Source organism: Equus asinus, chromosome 9 (assembly GCF_041296235.1).
Source record: "Equus asinus isolate D_3611 breed Donkey chromosome 9, EquAss-T2T_v2, whole genome shotgun sequence".
Classification (NCBI taxonomy): Eukaryota; Metazoa; Chordata; class Mammalia; order Perissodactyla; family Equidae; genus Equus; species Equus asinus.
Genome location: NC_091798.1, coordinates 15,482,045 through 15,501,368, shown reverse-complemented (window position 1 = coordinate 15,501,368; position 19,324 = coordinate 15,482,045). Strand labels below are relative to the sequence as shown.

General features: G+C 40.7%; 1 protein-coding gene across 12 annotated transcripts in view; it reads left to right on the top strand.

Annotated features, from left to right (window-relative positions):
• The window catches only part of TENM2 (teneurin transmembrane protein 2), a 1,160,613-nt gene that overhangs the window by 770,936 nt on the left and 370,353 nt on the right, over positions 1–19,324 (top strand). The gene's annotated exons all lie outside the window — the stretch shown is intronic.

Sequence of the window (19,324 nt, the reverse complement as noted above, 5' to 3'; positions counted from 1 at the left end):
CATCCTTAACCCACTGGGCTGGAGGTGGCAGTTCTTGTGGTTTTGTTATAGCCTGTATTCAGATTACTTCCAATTTAAGAACGTCTGCCGTCAAATGGGCAGATGGGGCCTGTGTGAATGTGAAACCCTCTTAGGAATATTCAGAACCAACTGGATTGTCAACATACTTGATAAGAGGCCATTAGTATGAGGTGTGTTCAACTATTTCTTGCTTTCCTCAAGAGAATAAACAGTGAACCCATTGGAAGTTGCTTGAGAATGTTCCTTTGACCATTTCTTCTTCTTCTTTCATTCTTTTTTAAAGGAAGTAGAAGTCATTTTTGCTTAGGCATAAGTCTTATTTATCAAGTTACAACTAATAAATTTAATGGATTTCTATATCTCTAAATGTTTCTTTTTCATTTATTGGGTTTTATCTAGCCATCTTATCTTATGTAATTAATTTCCTAAGCACCTGCTTTGTTCTAGACCCCTGCCTGGGCACTGAGAATGAAGCAGTGAATCAGGTATAGCCTCTGGCCTCAAGGCCCTCACAGTGTAGTAGGTGAGCAGCACGCATAAACACACCAGCATCCCATGTTGTGGTGCATGGTACAGCATGCAAAGGAGAGAGTGGTCAGCTCATGTTCAAAACTTCGTGGCTGGCTGCAAGGACAGATTTAGAGAAGCAGCTAAGAAAACTATATTCCCTAGAATAAGAATTCTCAACCGTGAGCAGGCATCAGAAGCCCCTAGAGGGCTTGTTAAAACACGGGTGGATGGGCCCCAACCCGAGCTTCTACTTCAGTGTGTCTGGGCATCAGTCCCCCAATCTGCGTTTCTAACAAGTTCTCAGACAATGGTGATGCTGCTGGTGCAGGGAACGCACTTTAAGAACCACTTTCGTAGCCTTTTCAGAGGAAAGATAATACAGAAAATACTCATTGTTGTTTCTAGGTTTTTATCCTCGTAATTTAAAAGTATTTCATTTCACCCTCTGTCTTGCTCAATGTTGTGAGTTTCCTTATGAATACGTGTGCTTCTGTTTCTCCTTTGAAATTGTAGCTCAGTGGTGTTCTGAAGCCTTTCCTTTTTTTGAAGTACCTGACTTTGACCTCTCGTAGGTAGGAACAACAAGATACTAAGAAAAATGACAAGACATTTATATGAGTTATGACCTGTATACATTCTTATGATGTAGAGTCTGTGGGTGTGAATTTATTCTGAAGCTCACTCTGCGGTGAGTGCTGCTTCTCACAAAATACTCTGGACCTGTGGGTGGACCATTAAATGAGGAAGGTAGTCAAATTTCAGACGCGCTCCAACACATCCTCAGGTCCTTTCAGATCCTATAGAGCCTACATTATATTCCTAGAGGAGGGAAAAAGAGGGTCAGAGACAAGGAGGCACCCAAGAAAGCCTAAAACAGTGACAATACTGCAAGCCTGTGCATAAATGGAGTCACATTTTTGTCTAAATGCAATAGGAAATATGAACTCCTGTAAGAAAACAATACCAAGTTTCTACATTAATGATCCTTTCTCTTTTCCTTTATTCTTTTGGTCCATTTTGCCAGGAAATGAGAACCTTGCGGACAGAAAGATCATCATGTGTCAATCCTTTTACAGCAATTTTCCTAACAGTTCTTTCAGCTCTAAATGCTTTTAAGCATCTGTCAGTATCATATAATAGTCTTAATGGGAGGGGAAAACAACAACAGCAACAGTAACAACTCGTTGCTGCATAAGAATGCAGTGAGTGGCTCTCTCCTTCCCGGACCGCAGTGAAAATGATGATTCCGTCCATATGTGGATTTCCACATGCAGCTGTGTAGTTATTGTTTGCACTTAGACCTTAAGTTGTCTGTAATTTTTATGTGTGTAGGAATGATGCCAATTGAGAGAGAGAATGGACCAAAAAGAATATTTAGCATCTCAGAGATGAGACAAGTCAATAAACAGCTTGATTACTAATTCATTCAGGAACAAAAATAATGGCTTTCTAAACTGAAACGACCAAATCCGATAACTAACTGTTTGTCAGGGCAGTAATAATGGTATTTGTATCTCTTTTAATTGGCTTTAACCTTTCCCTTCATGTGTGCGGTATTAAAAAATTAAAGAGGAAAGTATTTAGAGGCATAGATTTACGGCACTGCATGGATTACATGCTTTTAATGAGGTCAGGACAATAAACCATCTGAGCAGAACCTGCTGCCCAATGATGAATTGCTCCCTTTTACAATAGATAGACTACAGTGGGTGTGTGGGCACACGCGCATGCTCGCAGCCTCATCTGTGTAGACCAAGTGATTCTCAGCTTTGCTCTTCAGCTAGCACAGGGTGTTTCCAGTTACAAGGAGTGTCAAGAAATTTTCAGAATACAAAACTGCAACGTACCATGTGAAGAAGTGAAAGTTGCGGAACAAAATGTATAGTGTTTACGTAAGATGTTGATTTACGTGTGTCTGTGCATGAGTATATATGCAAGGACAGAAGGAAGGGAAGGGAAGAAGGAAGAGAAGAAGGGAGGAAGGGCGAAAAGGAAAGGAAAGAAAGGGAGGAAGAGAAATATAAATAATCCGGAAGGAGCACACAGCCATGTGCTAGAAATGGCTTGCTCTATCCTGTAGGGCTGATTGTGCAACACCCTTTCTCAATTTCATCATATTTCTTAGCTTCAAATTGTAGGTGGTGAGAGTATTTATTCCCCAAAAATAAGCAAGTGCTGCAAACCCGAGCTTTTTTTCCTGAGGAGCCAAGTGTTAAACTTTCATCAGCACACTGCTGGACACATGAGAAACCTTTCAGAATGGTTATATCTAGCAAGTGGGTTTACTAGGAGAATGAGGGATAGATGAAGCAAGAGAGATGGGAATGAGAAACAAGGCATTTTTCCTCTTTATTTAGTATGGTTCTTTATTACTTGAAATTTTCATTAAGCATTTATTTTGTAACATTACGAATATTAATAATTACTGTTAAATATTTTACTTATTTTAAAATGAGTCCACAAATATCATTAAAACTTTTCTAAGATGTAGAAATAAAACTAATCACTTTTATTTTGTAAGTCAGGTACAAAGTATTTTTACAAGGAAAAGCAATTCAGACAAATGATAGAATCAATGGGTCAAAGGACTTAGGACTCAGCCAGAAGTATATCCTTTGAAGGTGAAAATGTCCCCAATCTCCCAAATGAAAAGGAAAACAGAAGCACAAAGTTGTAATGTCGATCGGTACAGAAGAGTGGAGTGTTTGCTGTCAGATCCCATCTCACAAGGAGTTCTAGTGAAGAAAACCACATGGTAACTCCAAAGCCCATCTCCTCACATTGTCCATTGATTGACCCATATCTTATCAGAGCTTTTACCTAATCAGCAGCCTTGAGTTCACAGTGTGAAACATTGCTAATAAAGAGAAAGGCACTCCACTCCAGATAATAAAGTTGCAATCTCACTGAAAACATACCATCCATGTGGGCCAGCCAGTCCATCACCAAGAAGAAATGTTGACACTTCCTTTTTGCCGCTTGGAGAAGCTGAGCTCTCCAGCCAGCCTCAGTAAAGGGCAAAGTAAAGACGTCTCATTGTTTTCCCCTCCTTTCCAAATCCTTGTCATTTGTCTCAGTTGTTCTGTCTCCATGACAGCTACCAATTCCAGGTGACATCCTACTTATGACCTAACTGCTCTTACAAATGAAAGCCCCATTCCTAGAAGCTCATGCCTAAACTGTTCATGAAAACAGATGCTTGATTTTGCGAACATGTGTTCATTCACTCAACAAATGTTTCTATGTGCCAGGCACTGCGTTAGGTATGGGGATACACTGGTAAACACCTTAGACAAGGACCTTGCTTTCATAGAGCTGACATTCCAGTCAGTGGAGACAAATATAAATAGATAAACAATAAAAGATACTGGAGTGTGAATAATATTTGAAAAACATGAAATAGGAGGTGTGATAGAGAACAACAGGTAATTTATGTTCTCTAGAAGAGCTGGAAGGAAAACATTTTTGAGAAGATAAACTTTGAACTGAGAAGTGAATGACAGGAGGATGCCAGGCATATGTAGATCTTATTACAAAATGTATATCCTAACTGCTCTCCATGGGGATTTTTCGACACCCACTGAAAGTGCACCCACTTTTAAGATAAAAGGCCAATGAAGGACAGATGGTAGATGCTTTCTTTCTTTCCTAGTAACGATTTCAAAGCAAGCTCAAGTCTTCACTGCTCCAAGTACTTTTGAAAAATGTTCAAAATTGGGGTAATTTGTATTTATGTAGCTGATTTCATATTCTTAAATATTCCTGAGATTATTTACTGGTCACTGTAGTGGGTAGCACCATTTCCATGAAAGAAAGAAAAATTGGGCCACCATAAACTGAGATGTCGTAAACTGTGACATCTCACAGTTGTAAGTGGCTGTACAATTTCAGCAAAGAGACAGTGTGTTGAAGGGGAATGCATGTAGACTTTGGATCAGTGTTGCTCTGAACATGGTACGGACGCTCTCTGAGCACTCAGTGCCCTCAACTGCAACATGGGACTATAAAAATGCCCACTTTGTAGGGTGATGGTGAAAATTGAATGAGGTCATGTCTATAAAGTGCCTGGCTCAAAGTAGCCTAGAGCTTCCTTTTAGGGAAGTTTCTGGAAATATTGCTGAACTATGATTCACCAGAGTGAGACTATTGTTGCATGGGGACAGGGAGAGCTCATTCTTGTCCCGGATTCAGTCTTTCTGTTGAATGCAGAGCTGCAGTTTGGGACTTGATGCTGTAGCAAAGTTTTCCTGGTTGGGCAAGAAAATTGAGAATGCAGCTGTCATGCTTTTAGGATGAAACGGAAGACAAAAGAGGTATTAGCATTTGGGTTCTCAGCAAGAGAAAAGCCATTCTTTTAATCCTTCTTTAACTCATCTAAGAGTTCCCCTCTGCCCTTCCTCGACTTCCTTCCCCTTTTCTCTTGCTTCTTTTAGTCCTTTTTGGTTCTCCCTAAAGAACCAGAAACAAAGCTTGGAACCAACTGGTCAGTCTCTTGAATCCCATGCCGTGTGATTATACATGCAGTTTGTACAGGCAAGAGCATTGCCTGAGAATAGAATTGTAAGGACATGCGTGAGTTCTGACTCTATTCCTAGGGGTAATGGAAGCTGCATATGAATATAAAAATCAAAAATCAAAAAACTTGAGAGAAAAATAAACATGACAGAAGAAGCAAGATAATGTTTTTATGTTTTCACCTTTAATTGACTAAAAATATCAATACTACCGAGTCCTCGGTCAATCTCCCCAACCCCCTCCCCTCTTTTTAATGGGAGCAGGGAGGGGGTTGGGCAGAAGAGTGCTCAGCGAATTGATAAAACAATGTCACCCCTGGGGAGTGCAAGTAGAAGCCTAGAAAGGGCTTTACTTTTCATTTTAAACAGATTCTTGTTGTTTGATTTTGTTGTGAATCAGCCTGCACTACATTTTTAAATGAAGAATGTACCTTTTTCAAAACTAATGAGAGCGAGAAGAAAGTTACTTTCTACACAAGATAGCTGCGTTGTTTTTAAGTAAGTTTTATTAACAAGTGACAATTACTTTTTTATGATACATTTAAGATAGTGAATTATGAATGACTAAAAATCCCCTCCAGCCTAATTGAGAACCATTATGTCTGGTAATTGCCACTGATTTCTGCAAACAGTCATTTTTCTCTGGCCTATTAACATAATTTGAATTTTTAATTGCCCTTTATAATTGTCTGCTGGAGTTCACAAACAGTCCCTTCACTGAAGGGTTTCAGACCAGGCCCTACCCCCAGAGAACTCGAACTGGAAACATCTAAGACCACTTGAGGACACTATTTGAACTTTGTGGGCTGTCAAATTGAGGTGGCAGCCACTGTGACAAATGTGACATATTTTTAAGGACCCACCCAGCTGTGGCATAATACATTTTCAGACTTTTGCATCTTTGAGTTTGCCCGCTTTCTTTTGAAGTTACTTCACCAAAGAAAAAAGGAATGCCACACTTTTAACAATTTAACCAGGACATTCATCACAATGCCTTATCTATTGAACTGTGATAAGTATGAACATTTTGGAAGAAGAGAAGAACATGTCCCATCATGGCCATTTCCTATAGGATTCGTGGTATAATTAACTCAGTGACAGCAGAATGGGGGCAGAATTCCCAGTAAGGATACATATATATCTTAATATAAAAATATACTTTTATATATATTATATGTAGTAATATTATGTATTAAGTATACATATATGTGTTAAATATGTATAATAAGGTATTTCTATATATTATTATAACAATATTATTATACATTAAGTATACATTAAGATATACATGTATGTTTACTGGGAATATTTATAAACTACAAAAGCACCTTATGATCATTTTTTTAAGTTGAGTGAATTCAGGAAAGTACAAAGAGAAAAATGCAAAGAAGAAAATTAACTATAATCCCAGTAATAGTATATGTTATATTCATGTATAAGTTCATATATATGTATAAATAGTGTTTATAATATATTTTCTCACATGATTTCATATTCTTCTAAAATATTATTTTTAAGGACTATGTATGGTTCAATGCATGGACTCACCATTGGATGTTTAGGCCTGCCCCTCCTGTTGGGTATTTAGTTTCTCAGTTTTACCGTTACAAAAAAGTGATAGCGTGACCTGCCTTGCACGTTTTGCAAACATCTCTGATAATTACCTCAAGACAATGTCTTAAACGCTGAGTGACTCAAGGGTATGAATGTACTGTTGTATCACCCTCCAAAAAAGTTGTATTGTAATACACACTCTCATCAGTATATGGGAGTGCTGAATTTTCCACACTTTTTCCAGCATTAGATGTTAATATTTATTAAAAGGTTGGTCCAGGTGCAAACTTAAAAAAAAAAGAAAGAAAAAGCATCCCATCATTCTTTGAAGTTGCACTCATTTGATCAATAGGAAAGTCAGACATTTTTTAACCTAATTATTATGTGTGCGTGGATGTGCATTTGTGCAATCCGTGTTCATCCCCACCCTAGCCATTCTTCTATTGGGATGTGCATCTTTTTCTTATTGACACAGTCAAGATTTTAACTTCTTTGTGATTGTTTAAATCTCTGGAGATAGCTCTGCCTCAAAGCCACCAGATAGTCAGTGCCAAGACACAACAGACTACAGGTTGGAGCACACAACTAGTTTCGGTGCTACCTGAAGGAGGGCTTGGTTTTTTCTGCCACCGTCATGTTCTTACGCATTTGCAGTAAGTGGGAAGGAATAGCTTGTCTCTCTATGAAACATATGAAACCCTACAAAAAGCTGCCCCAGGGGTATCTATGGCTGCCTTTGCCTCCCCTTGATTGCCCCTTGATTCTCATCGTGTTTGCCCTTGAAAAGTCCCAGTGAAGCCCTTTGCAACCTGCACCTAGTTTAGTCTTGGGGTAAATAGGAAAGGCACATAAGAAATATAGACTTGAGCCACTAGTCTGAAATACTAAATCACAAGCAATTGTCTCCACACAAGTTTGTTGCATCTGACATAAAGCAATGTTTAATCAATATGCGGACGATGAATCTGAAGCTTAATGACACCAGAGGAGCCACAGAGATGGTCAGCAATTCCGATGTGAATATCTGATTACAGAGTCAAATCCGTTTCCAAAATTGGAAGCTCCAGGGTCCATTTAAGTACCTTTAAACAAAGGTTTGTTCCAGCTGAGGTATTTATGGGATTTGCTACGGCAGCCAATTTGCTGGTGTAGGAGGAAGCCCAAAGCTGAGACATTTGTCCTGCTTGAAAACTGTCAGTGCTATTTGTATGAATGCCTTCCAAGTGGCCATGATTCTTCATAACTTTTCGGACAAGTTCAACAGGGACATCAAGGAAGGGCGCCAAACTAATTCCTACATGGAAGCTTCCAATGCTCAATGTCTGCTTGTGACTCTGAGGGAGACATTTATTACAAAAATAGCAACAGTTAGTTATCATTCCTGACACATTCCATGCTTTCAAATTGAAACTAACAATCTAATTGCTCTTATTTCTCTCGCCTCCCCCCGAGACACTCCAGCGGTGGCCCATTTTTCCGTGATTCCCATCTCAGCCAGTTCTCTCAGCACTTTGTCTCAAAGTTGGTTTACTCAGAGGAGGCGGTGGAAAATCTGCTTTCTTCATCACCTAGGCAGAGAGAAAGAGCATTGTATAGGTTTAAGGTAACCTTATGAACCAAAGTTTCAACCATTAACTTGGGCGCTTTCTTTTAAAGCTTAAATAGTACCTGAGGACTCCTTTGAGGAAGTGTGGTTTCCTTTGAGGAAATTTATAGATACTTGATGGCTGAGAGCTCAAGATCTGGAGTCAGAAATTGGTTTGAATTCCGGGTTTACCACGTTCTAGCTTAAAGATGTTGCAGCGCGCGCGGGGAAAGAGGCTTGTTGTTGGAATTACATGAAATGACATAGGTATACAGTGCACACTCAGGAAGTGTTTCAGAGTATTGTCATTATTGTTATTCAGACTTGACAGAAATTATTTTCTTCAAAACCCAGGACGTCTAAGGGTCAGGCGTTTATCTGTTTTCACCATTTCTCAGTGACGTCTGCGTTCCCAGCTGATTCCTGCAGGCCCAGTCCCATTTTTATGTGGAAATTGAAAGGAAAAATACGGGAAGACGTAAAAGATGCCAGGCAAATCTTTGCCCCGAAGCCAACTGTTTATTCAGCTCATTCAACTAACAAATAATTTCACTGGTGATTTATTATTTTCCTCAGTGAAATTTTCCTTCATACATCCATAATTAAAAAGGATACAGAGCAAGTAAATTGGTGAACCTGTCATAGAACATTTGTTAGCATCGAAAACCAAGGCATAATGGCTTTTAGGAAAGAAAAATGAAGAGGTTAGATAGGACCTCAGATATGGGTTTTTTAACCGACTTTTATTTTAGAAACGAAAGACTGTGTGTGGGGGCGCGCGCACGCCAGCACGTGTGCGCTTAAAGAATTGAGACCAAATATAAAGCAAATGTAACACCGTGTCCTCCGACATGATGGCCTAGTTTCCGTCGATATTGGAAATAGTCCCCTTTTTAGCAATGAGCACATGCAGTGTTTGTAGTTTCTTTTAGAGAAAGAATCCTTTTTTTTTTTTTACTGACAGGAAAATTTCCCAAGGATGGTTAAGAAATTGAATTACCTATTTAATTCACGATACGTCCTTATTTAAAGCAGATCCAACAAACACCTTGCCCATAGGAAGGGCTAAAGGAACAATAGGCAATCATTTGAATTGTGGAGCCTGATTGCAGAGAAAGAAAAGTTTAACTCCCACAGAGAGTTCAGAGAGGAAAAAGCAGAGTTCGGACCCTGACTTTTATGCCAAGCTAACAAACAGCTTTGGAATTCTATTGTAAAACGTGATGCATGGATCTAATAACAATGCTTTAAAAAACATTATGGGAGAGGAATGATGGAAGGAATTAAAGAAAGACGTGTATTTCTCCCTATGACTGAATGTCGCTCTTTAACCGATTCTACTCACATAGAAATGAACTTGATACGAACTATATGCTTGCTCAGTTCGTCCAGGGGCACCTCACACCTCCCACCCTCCCGCCTCTCCCCACCCGCATGTGAACTGAGAACCCCGATAAATCAGCAAACGATATAGAAGCCTCATTAAGCCTCCAAGCAGCGCCTGGTCTCACAAGAGAATAGCATTTTGAAGAAGACAGAGAGTAACAGCAGATATAATCACAAGGAAGAAAAACACCAGAATACAAGAAGCATCAATAAAATATACCATGCCCCATTAAGGACCTCCTCAAGATAAGAGGCTCAGCGTCACAGTGAAGATCACAAGTGAATTAATGTCAAAAAAAGAATGTTTGGTCTATCAGGCTATGTTAGACTGGGTTGAAAATCACTTCCGCCCAGGGGACTGTCGAGCTTTCCCAGCCTCCATTGGAGGGGTAATTGTGCCAGTGACTCTGAATGCTGCAAGGATCCTGCCACATCACTTTTCTTTGCATAATACACCAAACTTGTTGGAGCAACCTTGTGCCACCCAGTCAGGCTGGTCGTTCACTTGAAGAACAGTCAACTTTATTTAAAAATTGTCGTCTTCATTTTTGTGAATGTTTATTTTGATGCAATTTCAAAATTACAGAAATAATGGAAAGAACACCCCTTACCCTTTATCAGTTTGCCAATTGTGTATATTTGCCCCATTTGTCCTTTACTTTATCACTCTCTCCCCCTTCTCTCTCTCTCAGTATCTCTTTCTCTCTTTCATGCACACACTTTCATATTATTTTTTTGAACCAATTAAGAGTGAGATGCCCCCACATCAAGCCAATTTACCCCTGAATACTTCAGTGTGTTTTTCCTAAGAACAAAGACATTCTCTTATATACCCACAGTGCAATTACCAAAACACAAATTTAGCATTGATATATTATCTTATCCTCAGTCCATATTCAAATATCAGCAATTTCCCTGAGAATGCTCTCTTTTCCCGGTCCAGAGTTCATTTCAAGACCACACATTGAATTCTGTTTTCATATCTTTTCAGTCTCAAAACAGTTCCGTGGCCTTTCTTTGTCTTTTTTGATTGTGATATTTTTATCTTTTTATGGGGGTGCTATATACATATAAAGAGGTACATGTCAGAAATGTACAGTCTAGTGAATTTTCCACTGATGAAACATACCCATGTTACCAGCTCCGGAGCAAGAAATGGAACGTAAACCCACCACCCCAGGAGCCCTCCTCCGCAGCTCACTTTTATTGTGCATGCTGGATAACCAAAAGAAACATGAATTCCTCTTGACCAAATTCAATGCTTTCATCCTAGAGTATCTCATGATTATGGCTGTAAGTTTTACTGCTCTACCAGCAGCCCAGACATCTTGCTGCCATCTCAGACTAAGAAGTGGGGAGGAGGGCATTGCTGTCTGCTGTGCCAAGCGTTTGGCTTAATGAACAGTAGACAGAGGGATGATTTTGTTTATATTCTCAGATCAGAGCTTATCAAATTGTCTGTGATGAAGGACCCTTTTATCCTCCAATTCTTCAGGGACCCTTTAAGGAAGACACTCCTATGCATGCACCACATATGACTCACCATGGCAAGGTTGACCTCACCCAACCTGGTCTATGACCTGTTTCTGCTGATCAAGTGCTCCATCATGGCAACGTCAAGTTGCTGTAAAAGTTCCTAACATTTGCTCTCAACTTTGGCATTTCTATCATAGGACGCTGGCTGGATGGCTCATGAACAATAATTTGAGTAGCCCTGGGCTAGGGGCAGTGAGCTCCTGTCATTTAGAATTCAGCTGGCTTTTGTCCTAATTCACCAGCCTGTTTCAGGCCACCATCAAATGCCTCCTGCATAGCATTAGTCTCAGTTTGTAACAGTATTTTCATTTTTGAGATAATTTCATTGGTATCTAATATCTGACCCGGCTCTAGGCTCCATGAAACAGAGACTCCCTTGTTTTTGCCCACCATTGTGTCCTCGGTGGTGCCTGATGCATAATAGACCCTCAAGAGATAACTATTAAAGGAAGAGTAAATGTATCAATAGTGATTTCTGCTAAATAATGAAACAGAATAAGACCATGGGCTAACCTGAGATATGTTTGAGCCCGGTGAAACTGCATTTGGTGTAAAAGGGTAGGGATCATTCTCGCTCTGAGCAGGTAAGGACATTTTGTTTGTTTGTTTGTTTGTTTGTTTGGGGTTTAAATGGGAGAAATCACACTCCTGAAAACACCAAACTGTGTCTTCTGTATACATAGTATAGGCACTTACAAAGAATCCATTTCTAATTAATCATTTTGAGAGCGTGGCACTACTTTAGCAGTTAAACTGCATGTTACTATTTTCAGGAAATTCTATATTTGTCCAACTGTATTTCTTTCTTTGAGCATCGCATTTAGCCAGGCCTCATTTCAAAGTGTTTTCTTAACATTTGCAGAGGTGGGGGTGCAAAGTTATATTTTACTAAACAACCAGAGCCAGATTTATTCAGGAAAATAGAGATTATAGATGGTTTGCAGGAAAAAGAAGGTTTTGAAAACAAAACCTGAGAGCAGATTGTTTTCTAGGACTCCAGCTGGCTCAGCTCCTTCCTCTCCACTTTTTTTTCCCATGAGTATACTGATAACAATAATAAAAGTTTATATTTGACTCAGTAACAGTGGGAGGTATCATGGAAATGTCCTAAAACTCTCTCAACTATAGGAGCCAATCTCTAGGGCAAACCCTTGAAATTGCTTACTTTGGGTTATCAAGTTCTGATGATCTTGGGTGTTTTGTCTGTGCTGTGTGGCCGTGCCTCACATTAGAACTGACTAGTGGTCAGCAAGACAATCTGGAGTACCCTTGCATGGTACGACTTCTCTGTTGGCTGAGTGAATCTTTGATAGTGAAGATATATGTATCTGAAATATACATTTCCTCACTCCTCTTTCCACTCACAGTTTTCTCCAACTCTAGGTGGCTTTCGTTATAACTTACAACCCAAGGGTGGCATCTTAGGGGAACCGGTGGAAAAAGAATGTAGTATAAATGTAAATGTAAAAGATACAGCTCATTCTGTCTTTGAAATTGTTGGTGTGAAAAGAGCTCGTGTTTTATTTAAACAAGGTCGGTTTCGACCTTGATTGACTTGCGGTAAATTGCCTGGTACAAGAGGCAAAAGGAAGTGGAGAGAAAAATGGCAATCAGCACCAAATGTTTCACGTATTGATTGACAAGCACCAGAGATGTGCTAGAGTAAGATAAATTGGCCAACAGGGCCCATCTTGACAGCTCCTGAGATGGGAAAATTGTTCTTGTTAATTTGCTGCGGGAACCTTGTCATTTATGGAATATGCCCGTGAGTGTCTCCTAATTGTGTAAACAAAGTTCAGATTCCTGTGCAGCTTCGTTCTGTTATTGAGTTTGGTAATTTTTTGGTCTGAGTCACCAGGATGCATTTGTAAATGGCTTTTGAATCGGGAGAGAAAAAGGGAAGCAGTGCACCTGCTTTAAGCTGGCATTTTCACCTGAAATATAGGCGATTACTTGGCAGACATTTTCCATTTAACAATAGATTTCAGACAAACTTGTGTGCATAAGCTCTCCTTCCATCCACATTCCATGATTCTCCTCTGACATAATGGATCGAATTGGCTTTATCTCACCTCACATTTGAGTTTGCTGTCTTCAGATATGTAAATTTTATTTTAGAGATTTGGGAGTGGCCAAAAAAATCCTTCGTAGACTTTTCTTGTCTTCAACCCTTCAGTATTTCTATCTTTTGCTTTTAGTCTTCTGCTAATTATTTCTCTAGCATCCTATTTCTCCTCTCTGTCTCCTCCTCCCACTGTGCTGAATTAGTGAATGTCTGTCATTTCTCAGCCACCTCCGTACAACTCTTTGTGTGAAGTGAACTATATTTTGCAATGAATAGTGGGCAGACTGCCAAAGAGGTCCATCCAGAAGTCAACTCTCAGTCTTGTTTGCCATTTTTTCCAAATTAGGTAAAAATTCATTTTTACTTTTAGGATTTAATTGAAATTAAACCGTTGTTGCATAAGTTTCTTTGTTTTTATTTTTTTCAAGTAGAAAGTCTCTCCGTCATTACTTTCCCCTCTCTCTGAATTTTTCAGACCATTAGTCCATTCTTGATTGGGCAGGAATGAGATTTATTTTCATTTAAAAGGTCTGTGTGAAAAATAACTCTAACTTCAAAGACCTGTTCTTAATCATCCTCATTAATGTTGCAGCTCAGAACAATGTATCACTTTGCCACTGTCTAAGAGAAAGATCCCGACTCAAAAATAGTCACGATTCCCGTGTTACTTTGTGCAGATCCCTTTAATCCTAAATCCCTCCGGTTTTCGGCAGGTCACATAGCTGTTTGAAGCGGCCTGGCATATGGAATAAGTCAAGGGACTGCTAAGGCCTGAAGTGAACTGGATAATATATACCCTGCCGAAAACATTCAATGTTCTACCTACAGGCAGACAGATGGATGGACAGACAGACAGACATAGTGTTCTGCAGGTTGTAAGGCTGCAGAGTTTGTGATTTCCAACCTAAACTTAAAACCATTAACCTTTTCCAAAACTCTCTCCCCTGATAGCTCATTTTTGTCTTCATAATAGTCCTGGCAGTTGGGTACTTAGGTTTCCGTTTTCCCCGCTTCACATCGGAAACTGAAGCGCTAAGAATTCAATTTAACTTGTTAGAGAGAGGCAGGGAAGGGCCCGGGACCACTAGTCCTGGTTACTCCTCCCATGGCCACTCCACCTGCTGCCCTCCGCCTGTACAAGACCTCCCTGCAACCTCCTTCTCTCGCCCCTCTCCATTTAGCAGCTTATGATTCTAAAACCATCTTCTCTCTCCCGTCGTCACCACCCCTTCTGCCCCAGGAAGAGTTCATTGCACCTCTTTGGGGTTCCCGTGCTGCTCTAACCAGATCCCTTGGATAGCAGCCATCACATTGAAAACAGAGTCACCTGTTTACGTGTCTGTGTGAATTCCTTGAGGGCGCAGGCCGAGGCTGATCCTTCTTTGTGTGCCTCCTGCCCAGCACAGCTCCTGCCACGTGGTCGGCCCTCAGTGAAGACTGACTGAATGAATGTGGAATGTTAGCACACACTCAGGACAGCACGGCAACTCAGAAAAGTGTTACACCCAGCGCCCCGCACTCAGCTTTGTCCTCCGGCTGCATGTATCCGCAGTGCCTGACCGGCGAATCGTTTAACTTGGAAATTATCCTGAGTCAGAAAAAGCAAAAGGGAAACTCTCGCCTGTCAGCAGCACTTAGATTGCTAGAAAATCTTCACCCCCCAAGTAGTTGAAAAGTGCTGGGGAGTCTTTTTTAGAATGCTCAGGTGTTGTTTACATGATGCCAAGAATCTTTCATTGGTCGAGAACAGATGAAGCCACAGAGAAAACTGCTACAAATAACACTGAAAATTTAAATGCTAAGATATTTTGAGTCTTTGATTAAGAAATGAATAGCTCAGGACAAGCTTATGACCCACATTCCCAAGGCTAAAGTTTACCAGGGACCAATTTATTGGAAGCGAAACCCTCTTTGGATTGTCCCCAAGTAGCATCTTTTTCTCCCTCCATGTAAATGAACATGATTTCCCCCCTTCTACCTCCACAGGATCACTTTCCAAACGGTGCATCATCTTGAGGACAATAGGGCACAGTATCAGAGAATCTTGCTTTTGGACTGGACCCCAGAGATCATCTTATCCCATTTTTATCCATACTTGGATTTCCGCTCTAGCATCCCCTCTAAGGGTCATCTAACATCTGCTTAAATGCCTCCACCCATGGTGAACTCACTGCCACACAAGAAAGCCTATTCCACTTGTGCACCAGTCAAATCATTAGAAAATTTGTCCTTCTACTTAGCCAGACTCTCTTTCTTATCTCCTCTATTCTTTGGTTCCTTTTCCACCTTCTGCAAATAAACAAAATAAATCCCAACCTCCTTCTACAGGACTGGACTGTATGGACTGACCTGGATGTGCCTGTGCACATACCAGACTCTGCCTACCCGGTCCCCAGTTCTCCTACCTGAGCCTCTCAGTTTCCTTCAGACGTTCACCTGACTCAAATTTACTCCCCAACACCATCCTGCCCATTTTCTTATAAACACCTTCCAGTTTATAGACGTCCATCTTGAAACGTTACTGCATCTATGAGTCTGTTCTATCTTAGGGTAGAATTTGAAGAAATATGGTTTCCCTTGATCAGAACCTGGACTTCTGTGAATGGTTTGTTTGGGCCAAACACTCAATGAGACCATAAAAAAGCTTCTACTGATATGAAACTCCAAAGCCTTTTTTATAGGTGCTTCTGTTGAGTCGTATTTTCCCATTGAGTACTTGCGTAGGTTTTTTCCTTCTCTTTTATCCTAAATGCAGAACTTTATATTTACCCTCTTAGATTTCAGTGTGGGTGATTCAGATATTTTTGGATCTTCATTCTCTTGTCCAGAATACAAACTTTCAATTCTAGCACTATGTTCTCGACAATTACAGTGACTAGCATTCAATTTTTCAGTGAACGTACTGAGCATGCCCAACAACAGAGCCCCGTGGCACATCACTAGGAACATGCAGAGGTGGTCACAACATCTGGTTGACTAGGTCATGAGTGCTGGATGGGTCGTGAGAGTTGCTTCAAAGTATTGAATAGTAAATGCATAATAATAGAGTCACCACAGATCTTACTCTTGGATTGAAAACTCAAGTACCCATAAGGACTAGTTAGGCAATATGAATCAATGAAATAGCCAGGGATAAGTAAGAGCGAATGGTGAGGTCTGTAGTAAAGTGGAGAGTCCATATTTCAATCAACGGCATTAAAATTCAGTTTTTTAAAAAAACAGTTTTGGTCAAAAAAATATATGTGTGTATGCCAGATGAGGCCAGTGGGGCTGCCCCTGGCCCACTCTGCTCTAGAGAGCAGCTTTAGAACCAAGGAATGGAGGGCTGGCCCAGTGGCACAGTGGTTAAGTTCGCACGTTCCACTTCGGTGGCCTGGGGTTTGTTGGTTCGGATCCCAGGTGCGGACCTATGCACTGCTTGTCAAGCCATGCTGTGGCAGCCGTCCCACATAAAATAGAAGAAGGTGGGCATGGATGTTAGCTCAGGGCCAGTCTTCCTAAAGCAAAAAAAAAACAAAGAGGATTGGTGGCAGATATTAGCTCAGGGCTAATCTTCCTCAAAAAATAAAAAATAAAAAAAATTAAAAAAGAGCCAAGGAATGGACTTGTGTATTTCTCCCATGCAGAGAACAATGCCCAGCTCTTAAAGACTTCCTGCACAGTCACTGCTAAAAAACTCCTGCTCTAAGCACTTTTCCTCCTTGGGAAGTTGTTACGTATTAGTTGAGTCACCAACTGGTGACTTTTTGCCAGAGCTGACAGCATCACGTTATTCCTGTTTGTTGTTGATCTGATTGCTCTCAGAGACCTTGGTTTCCTGGCTGAAGAATTTGAGGACAGGCTAGACATAGTTCCCACTGAAACCCCATTCTCAGCACACAGCTGCAAGTGGTCCTGATACCAGCCAAGATGGACCAGGTAGAGTAGGCCTTAAAGCCACGCTGTACATTGTGTTACTTTCTTATTGCTAATCTAACAAATTCCAGCAAACTTAATGGCTTAAGACAACATAAATTTATTTTATAGTTTTGGAGACGAGAAGTCTAAAAGCAATCTCAGTGGACGAAAATCAAGGTGTCGGCACGGCCGCATTGCTTCTGTAGCTCTAGGGACAAATCTATTTCCTTACCTTTTCCAATTCCAGAGGCCGCTTGTATTCCTTGGCGCGTGGCCCCTTCCTTACCTCATGCCAGCCTTTGCTTCTGTGGTCACATCTCCTTGAACTCTGATCCTCCTGCTTCCCTCTTTTCTCTCCAATGCAAGATCCTTAACTTGACCTGCAAGTTCCTTTTGCCGTGGGAGGTAACGTATTTGCATGTTCCAGAGATTAGGACATGGATGACTCTGGGGGCCATTACTGTGCCCACCACGTATGTTATAATTGAGTTATAATGTTTGGCCACAAGGCCAGCTGGAGGGAGGAGCAGTCTGCTCTGTAACCTTCATTCTAATCAGCTGTGTGCGGCTCTAATGGGCGGGGGTCATTGACGAGGGGGAGTCCACTAGGACTTAGATGACAGTCCCCGTCTCTGTGCTGTGCTAGAACCTACAGTGGACAGAGAAGATGGAGCTCCTCTCCTGAGCTCAAAATTTAAAACAAGAAATTTCTTTCCTCTGCCCACTTTTAACCCCAAGATGACATAGCCTAGCTCCTGAAAGTAAGCAAAGCCATAAATGCAATCCAGGAGAAGTCTGGTCAATAACTTCCTGGGGCTACTCCAGAGGATGGGGCTGCAAAGGTAAGACTTTAATGATACTTGAAGAGAAAGTCCTCTCCAAACACTGGGCTGTGAGGAGAACACAAGAAACCTGGCCCCTCAGCCGGTCAGTCACCAAGGGCTGGCCTCGTGTTTTCCCCTCAATTAGCTTGCAAGGAGTTAATAGTAAGTCTGTGGTGCTGGGTTCCGGGACTTGGGTGACGTAGATGAGGTTTGGCATTAAAAATGCTAAATAATTACTACTCTGAGTTTTCTCATGTTCATTCACGAAGGTGTGATCTTTCCCACCTAGTACTATCACTCTCAGAGTGCATGAATCACTAATTGTTACCCTAATCCCAGGAGATAAATTTCTCCACGGAACCCAGCAGCAAAGAGCAAAGCCTTGAAACCTACTTATGAAATGTATCAGTCTTTATGGAGATTTCCATTTCCTGACTTGCAAATTATATTGATTGGAGGAAGTGGAAGCTTAACTGGGGGAGTGGGGGGGTTGTTGATCAGTGTGATCATCTGCTGGGGGTGGGGGCAGTGAATAAACTCTGTGAGAAAGAGAGAATTTTGTCTTCGTTTCTCCTATGACTCACCAATTCTGAGTTCTGGTATGAAGTCCTTTGTCTTAGACAAGAATACGCTTGCTTAAATGCTTGTGTGTACAGTCATTGATTTTAAAAGAGGTCGTAAAGAATAATATATATATCATCTGTATATATATTATATATATATAATATATATGTGTTCAGAATTATTGTAGTCACCAAAGATATTAAGCAAGGATTTTTATAGTGCCAAACATTACAGGAATATTTGATAAGGTGAGAAAGCCTGTTATCTATTTCGCTTCCAGATGCTATTCATCTTCTGGTTTTAGGGTATAAAAAATTCCCCTTCAAGGCTTCCAGTTTTGGCCTTGGTTATTAACAATACCAGAGCTTGAGGGCAGACATTTGACTGGAAAGAATAAAAACGTTCTGGGGCTTAAGCTTTGACTGAGGACACTTCTATCTTTCTAGAAATAGCAGTAGCAAGAAGAAGTCTTATGGTCAAGACTTGCTTGGGTCTTTCTACTGGGGACAGCTGGAGCTTCCTGCTGTTCTCTTGTTTGTCAGGGAGGTGGGTTGGAAAAGAAGGAACTAGAAATGCTGTGTCCTTCCTTCTGTCTTCATTTTTCCCATGAAAGAAATAGAAGCCAAGGAATTACTGTCTCTTTTAGAAATGTCTCTGACAGAGTTACATCAGTTGATACTGTCTTAATAGACCCTATAATTTTTCAAAAATAAAGAGGATTGTAATGTTAGCCGTTTATTGCCTAACGCTAATTGTCTGTACTACACACAGAGTTTTCCCCACTCCGTAATTCTCAGCCCCCCCATTACCATATCTTTGATACCCTTAATGGAGAGCCAGCAGCCAGGGATGCTTGAAATGATATTTA